Raw genomic sequence first — 7,262 nt, 5'->3', positions numbered from 1 at the left:
GTTCTACCAGCAAGAAGATAAAACTGTAGCCTTTGTGCGATCGCATGGCATTACATCAACAGGAACAAAGTAACTAGATCAAGGCAAAAGTCTCATCTTACGTGAGGATCAGAATGTGTTGTGCTGTTGCCCATCACCAGTTGCCGTTACAGCTACAGACGACTCTTCAGATGAAGACGAGGAACTGTAAACTGCTAGGCAAAGGCATTGTTTCTTATTTACACCCAGTTAGGTTAGGTTACATGAGGTTTGGTTAATGTCATGGGGGGTCTGGGGGTCTAAGCCCCCCAGTTAGAAAGCACGGCCAGGGCTGGGGTGGCTGGGGGTCTAAGCCCCCCAGTTAGAAAGCACGGCCAGGGCTGGGGTGGCTGGGGGACGAAGCCACCCAGGTAGGAAACATGAACGGTCATTTTATGCTACCGTAGGTAAAGCCATTATTTCGTACTTACACCCGGTTAGATTAGGTTAACTGAGGTTTGGTTAATGTCGGGGAGATCTGGGGGGCAAAGCCCCCCAGTTAGGAAGCACGGCCAGGGCTGGGGGGTCTGGGGGCGAAGTTCCTCAGTTAGAAAACACGAACTCCCTAAGAAGCTTAAAATTATTTTTTTCCGAAGGATTTTAGTGTTTTTCGTTTGATTTTGATAACAGTTCCAGTAAGAAATTACTCGCTTTTGCGTGTTTCCCCCACCCAAAACCCCGGTTTCCCACAGGTCCCCCAGTATTCTTGGGGAGAGGGAGAAGGACCACAAAAAAATATTTCCGTCATAAATTATTATCAGTTTCAAACGATAGACACTACAATCCCTCGGAGAAATAAAATTTTAAACTTTGTGAGTTCAGCGTAAATACGAACATTTTGCAGGTTATTTTCCTTTAGCCATAAAAAGAGGACGTTTCACGTGATAACAGGCATCCAACCTGAGTGTTTTCTGTTGTTTTTTTCTGTGATTTTGCTTGAATTGGACCAGCCCTTTCCACTGGAAGTCGCTAGTGGCGTTCGAGAAAAACTAGCTACTTGCGATAGAAACGAAGGTCAGAATCGATCGAATCACACCAATAACAACAGGAAACACTCAGGTTGGATGAAAAAATCGGATGAGGGAAACGTATACAAATTTATCGCCGCCCTTTGATCACCTTAACCTCTAGGTGCTAGGATGATACTGCATAGGATAAGGATTCGTCACCTTATTCTATAATTATAACACACATTTTAGTATCACGGTGGCGTACGTGACTACTTAGCCTTACCCAAGGGCGTCGTAAATGCTGACACAAGCAGATTTCTCTCTCCTCAGCCACACAGAGAGAGCTGCTCAGTACTCTTCTCATATCTAACGGTTTCTAGAGCAGATTTCACTTCCAAAACATTACTAGCATAGGCACCATACAATCAAAAAACCTTTTAGGGGAACAGAAGTCGGTACACTAATTCATCATGGGGGTAGGAGAAACAAAAACTCCAGGCAGGATGCTGTACTGCTGCCCGCTCAGAAAGCAAAACGCAGGGAGAGCCTTGAATCTTCCTTTTTAGGGGTCCTTCCTATAAATGAACTCTTAAACTGCCTATGATATTTTCTTCTAAAAGTGTGGGTAATTATAAAAAAAAAATATATAGGAACTCACTGGTAAAATATAGCCTCAAGTGTCATCGTTCAACTGAAAAAAATAAATACTGAATCGATGTGAATAATACACAACATTACCGTAAAAATGTATAAAAACATGTGATATTACAGTGCAAGGTGTAAAAATATTACTGGCATTAATTTCCAACCTGTACAGATGGGTGAGCTGGTTTCGGTTCCATTTTTAGGCCCACTCCTTGTTATGGACAGCATTAGAACAAGCGTGATTAAACAATATTTTTTTCATTAGTCGCAGGATAGGAGAAAGGAATGTGTGCGTCCATGCTCTAGAGAATTACCTCGGTAATGTGCAAGGCTCACTCAGATGGCTCTTGACCATGGAAAGAATAATCATGCCAGCGAAAATTAAAGAACTACTGCCTATCGGCCTCTGAAGCAGCAGCTCCAAAGTGCCACACCTGCCACTTCTTAGGAGAGTTCTCAAGCCTTACAGGGTAAAGTGATAAGGTTGTGATCAGAGAATCCCAGTGGAGAAAAAAAGATGAACAGCGTCAGCAACAGGGTTGTAAAGAAGAGGTCACGCATGTTTGAACCCTCTCCAAGGTAGTCAAGAATATAGGTGGGGTGCTGTACAAGCTGCTGTATGTCATTAAGGATAGAAAAGATTTAGGCTTGTTCACCAGGTGGTTGAGTGAAAGGAGGGGAGAGAAAAAGGTGGTGGTGAACACTATCACCTAGAATGGAGAATTCAGAGAAATGACAAGTTGACAGGATGTGTTGCATCTTAGAGGTGAGATAGTCGAAGAGTTTTCCATAGTCAGTAGAAATAAGGTATAAGCAAATATTACAGATATAATTGGTCAGACACTGATAGGATAGCCGAAGCCAGGTAGCAGTTAATTAAGAAGATTCAAGTTCAGGAGCACGAGACCAAGATACGTTGTTGCGTACATATACACATCTGCCTTTAGCTTTGAAGTGAATGTAGAGAGAGTAAAAGGATACAGAGAAAGATTTGTTGTCAGACGTCTCAGACAACTGAGTCTCAGTGAGGAAGGGAACGGAAGAGAAGGAATTAGATATCATGATTGTAGTCTACTTATTTATTTGGTAATACATGCTTATTACAGAATATTATTCTCGTTGGCACAACTGATCAAACACACTAATGTATTTTGAATTTTAAACTTTAAAATCTGCTCTTCAATGATGCATTTTTGTATTTTACCGACGCTGCCATTACGGATCTTTATTCGGGATATTAAGGACCTCGTTTAATGAAAGGGGTTAATTAAAATTATAACTCTTTTAGTTCGAAAAATCTCTCTTATGTTTGACTAAAATCGCCTAGGGGTAGTAAGAAAACATTTAATATGTCATCACAGTGAAGAAGTAAGTCTAGATAGCTAAATTAAGGAATTCAAGTCCCATTAAATGCACACTTGGTTTCCTTGATTGCTCTTTGGTGATTATGAGGCTTGCAGTGCTCTACCTCCCTCAATCTTCTGTTGCCCTCAGTCTCTGGTCTAAGGCAGGTTTACATTACTCTACTTCCTGTTCGTTCCACGCATGGGTTTTTTTGCTTGTACACATACCCGAGGGCATCAATAAAGAGTACAAATGTTACAGATAGTTATAGATATAAGAGGAGTGATCAAAAAGTTTGGTGAATAGTACTGCTAAATAGAAATGAGTTGAAGTATGTGGCGGCTGTTGGCAGTAGTTACATCGTCCACCTTCCTTGTTGCCACCGGACACCGGACACCACAACAGCAGAAACCAGTCACCAGTGTGTTGTGGCAAGACACAGAGTGAGGCCAAGTCTGCAGTATCTGACGCGTTTGGGGAAATGTTGCACTCTGAGCAACGTGCAGTATCCAGACATTTCTGGCGGGGAAAAACATTCCGTTCGTGCCGCATCCACCTTTTTCACTTGACTTGGCACCTTGTGACTTCTGGTGTTTCCCGAATTTGAAGCGCACGATGAAAGGAAGTTGTTATGAAACGATTGAAGACATCCAGTCATTGACGACAAGCCTTCTGAAGGAGACCAAGAAGCATGACTTCCAGCAATGTTTCAGGCAGTGGTAGGAACGGTGGAGCATGTGTTTGTGTGTGTGTGTGCAGGAAGGGAGTACTTGGACGGGGATGTTTAATCTATGCACCTAATGTCAAATAAAATACTGTTATTTAAACATTCTCCGAACTTTTTGACCACTCCTTGTATATACATGTTGTACGATATTATGTAAATAATTTTACTACATTTGAGTCATCGATAAGCATAGGAGTGAGAATGGTGTGAGTTGGAGGCCAAATGGTGGAGGACTGGGTGACGTGGAGGCAGTTCGTCGGTAGGCACCCTTTCCAGGATTAGGCAACTAGCTATAAATACAGAGAGAGAGAGAGAGAGAGAGAGAGAGATTTAGTTATACATAATATTCTGTGGTCTTCTGGATTCACATGGACTGTTATAGTAAACCCCATCTTTTCCGAAAATGCATTTTTTTACAATTTATCATCAGATTTTCTCGTGTTTCTTTTAGAGTAATGCTGCTTGTAGAGAAAGTCACCTTCCACCTCTTAGGAACACACCTAGCAACTGAATGTGTCTGTTCCTTTTTATTAAAGTGATGAATATAAATTTCCCGATTTTTTATGAAAACATGGTTGTGTGTGTGTGTGTGTGTGTGTGTGTGTGTGTGTGTGTGTGTGTGTGTGTGTGTGTGTTTCAGATATTGGAAAATAATAACTAAATTAATTTTAAGTTAAAAACAGAGCAAAATGCAACAAGGCATATATATATATATATATATATATATATATATATATATATATATATATATATATATATATATATATATATTATATATGGAGAGAATGAATAGTGAGCGATTGGTGAAAAAGATAACTAGATCTGATGTGAGAGGTGTAAGGCTGAGAGGAAGACCACGAATAGGATGGATGGACAGTGTGAAGAGAGTGCTGGATGCGAGAGGGATGTCTGTTGAGCAAGGTAGAGTGGCTGTGCGTGACAGAAATAAATGGAGAGAAGTTGTGAATGAATAAGTGATGACGCAGCCCTGAGGGGATATTCTACTGCATTTGGTCTGATCAGTCAGGTGCGGGTAAGGAGATGGGTCTATTATGATGTGCCAGGGATAAACCAGCTCTGCTGTCGGGCCCTGTTGCGGATGTCACTGATTGCATTGCGCAGTTGACCCTTGTGTGGTGTGGTGCGGTGAGGATCTGTCCGTTCTCCCCTTTGGGGCTAAGATGCGAATGAATGTGTTTGAATGGATGAGTAAATGGGGAGTGTGTCGTCCTGTCTCGGCTACCTCTCTTTCCTTGGGGGAAGCAGCCTAGGTATATATATATATATATATATATATATATATATATATATATATATATATATATATATATATATATATATATATATATATATATATATATATAAGTGGTGGGTGGGGAGCGCTCACCATTCACTCACTCGATGTAGTGCTGCTGTTGGGTGTCTGCCCTTTCCTCTCATCCATCCTTCTTTCTCTCCATCCTCTTCTGTCTTTCTTTCCTTCATTCTTTCCTTGTCCTTCTGCCTACGGGTGACTTTACACTCCTCTTCTGTCTTTCTTTCCTTCATTCTTTCCTCTTCCTTCTGCCTATGGGTGACTCTACACCGAGTGACAAGCCAAATGGTTTCCTTAACACCAGGAAACCATTTACTACGCTGGGTGGTAATCATATAACCAAATTTTGGCGCCTGGTGGTTTAGTGGGTAATTTTTACACTCCAATCGGATTGAGCCGGTGAAGGTTTATATCCAAAGGATGGTTGGGGATGATTGCTCATCTAATGCCACTCAGGGATGAGTGAGGCTGGTTACTCTCATTTTAAATGTCGGGACCAACTGCCTAGCCCCGGGCTCCTACGCTCCTCATGGGGCAATGTAGGATTGGATGATATATATATATATATATATATATATATATATATATATATATATATATATATATATATATATATATATATATATATATATATATATATATATATATATATATATATATATATATATATATATATATATATATATATATATATATATATATATATATATATACTGGTTGAGGACAATGAAGAAAGAAGCAGGAGGGAAGTGTTGGTGGGACCTGAAGGAGATGGCAAGAGACAAATATTGGTGGAGAGAGTTCATTGAGGCCCTATGCATCCCGTGGGGTGCCACAGGAAATGATTGATTGATTGATATATATACAGTATATATATATATATATATATACATATATTCTGTCCTGAGGTATCTAATACTACAGGAATATTACTCCAGTCTTATAAATTTATAGGTTACCTATCAAGCTTAATAAAAAATGCGTGTTTATAAACTGAATTTAAATGTGTACGGAGCAAAATTTATCACTAACGAAGAAAAGATTTGAAATCTTCAGTGTCAGCGATAACAGGACCCATTACGTCCCCTAACATTTCAATGGAATTTACCTGCGTCGACCGTGACCAAAAATAATTTGTATAGCAATATGACAGAGCTGTTTCGTAAAGCAGAGAGAAGGCTGCCATGGTATCATCGAGCAGCAAGATAGTCTTGTTGGGTAAGGCAGACGATTTTCTTTTCCCTAGTAGGATAGTAGTTACTGAGAGATTATTTAGGTTTCTGTCATGGGTATCAGTTCTGTTACCTAGCATGTGCACAGCTTTGTTTCTTATGAGAAAAAGAGAGTTTCTTTGGCATAACATTACGAAGACTTGGTTACAGGTAACACAAAGATTGCAATGCTTCGTCTAGTGGAAAGGTCTAACTTCAGCTGGTATGGAGACTGCGGTTTGCTTCACAGAGAGGTTTTGTTTCGGAAAACAAAAGGATATTTTTTGTAGTGCAGATATAAGGCTATATTTCTGTTAACACGATGATTGCTGAGAAGTATGACAGTTTTGCTACCAATAACAGGCTGCAGACCTGTTCTTGATAGCAACAAAGACAGCACTGCTTCGTTTAACAGGGAGAAGACATCGTTACAGGTAACATGGAGACAGTTTCATTCATCGGCTCCTGTCCTCGGGTGGATGACTGAGGTGAACGATAGGTAAGAGACAATGGTGACCCTGTTTCCGCCTCCCGCTTCTCGTTCGTGTTCATCACCACAGACTTGGTTCGTGACATAACTTCCCACACCCAGCCATACAGTTTCTCACACGTGGGGTTCATCAGTCCTGGCCCGATTTCTCTAGGATGTGTTGGACCTGGAAAAAAGGGGAGTTGGGGCGAAGTTTAGTAAGAGATTTCTAATGTTACTGTGTGGAAGTAATGCGAGTATAAGTGGCTGGGGAATGGCTGGGAGAAGGAGGGAGATGAGAAGACAGGAAGAAATCAGTAGGATAGAAGTTGTGGAAGCAATGAAGAAAGTTAAATCTGGGAAAGCCCCAGGAATTGATGGAGTGTGTGGTGAAATGCTGAAGCATGGGGGAGAGATAGTAGTAGAATGGATGTGGAAGATGTGCAGATTAGCCTGGGAGGAAGGTAGAGTCCCGGAGGATTGGAAGTCAGGTATAATTATTCCCTTGTACAAAGGAAAAGGGGAAAAAGAAGTGTGTGGTAATCATAGGGGCATTTGTCTTCTTAGTATAATAGGAAAAGTG

This window comes from Coenobita brevimanus, chromosome 15 (genome assembly GCF_032717465.1).
Source record: "Coenobita brevimanus isolate Jiangsu-jjx chromosome 15, ASM3271746v2, whole genome shotgun sequence".
NCBI lineage: Eukaryota > Metazoa > Arthropoda > Malacostraca > Decapoda > Coenobitidae > Coenobita > Coenobita brevimanus.
The sequence above is the reverse complement of the archived record's forward strand: the minus strand, read 5'-3'. Positions refer to the sequence as shown.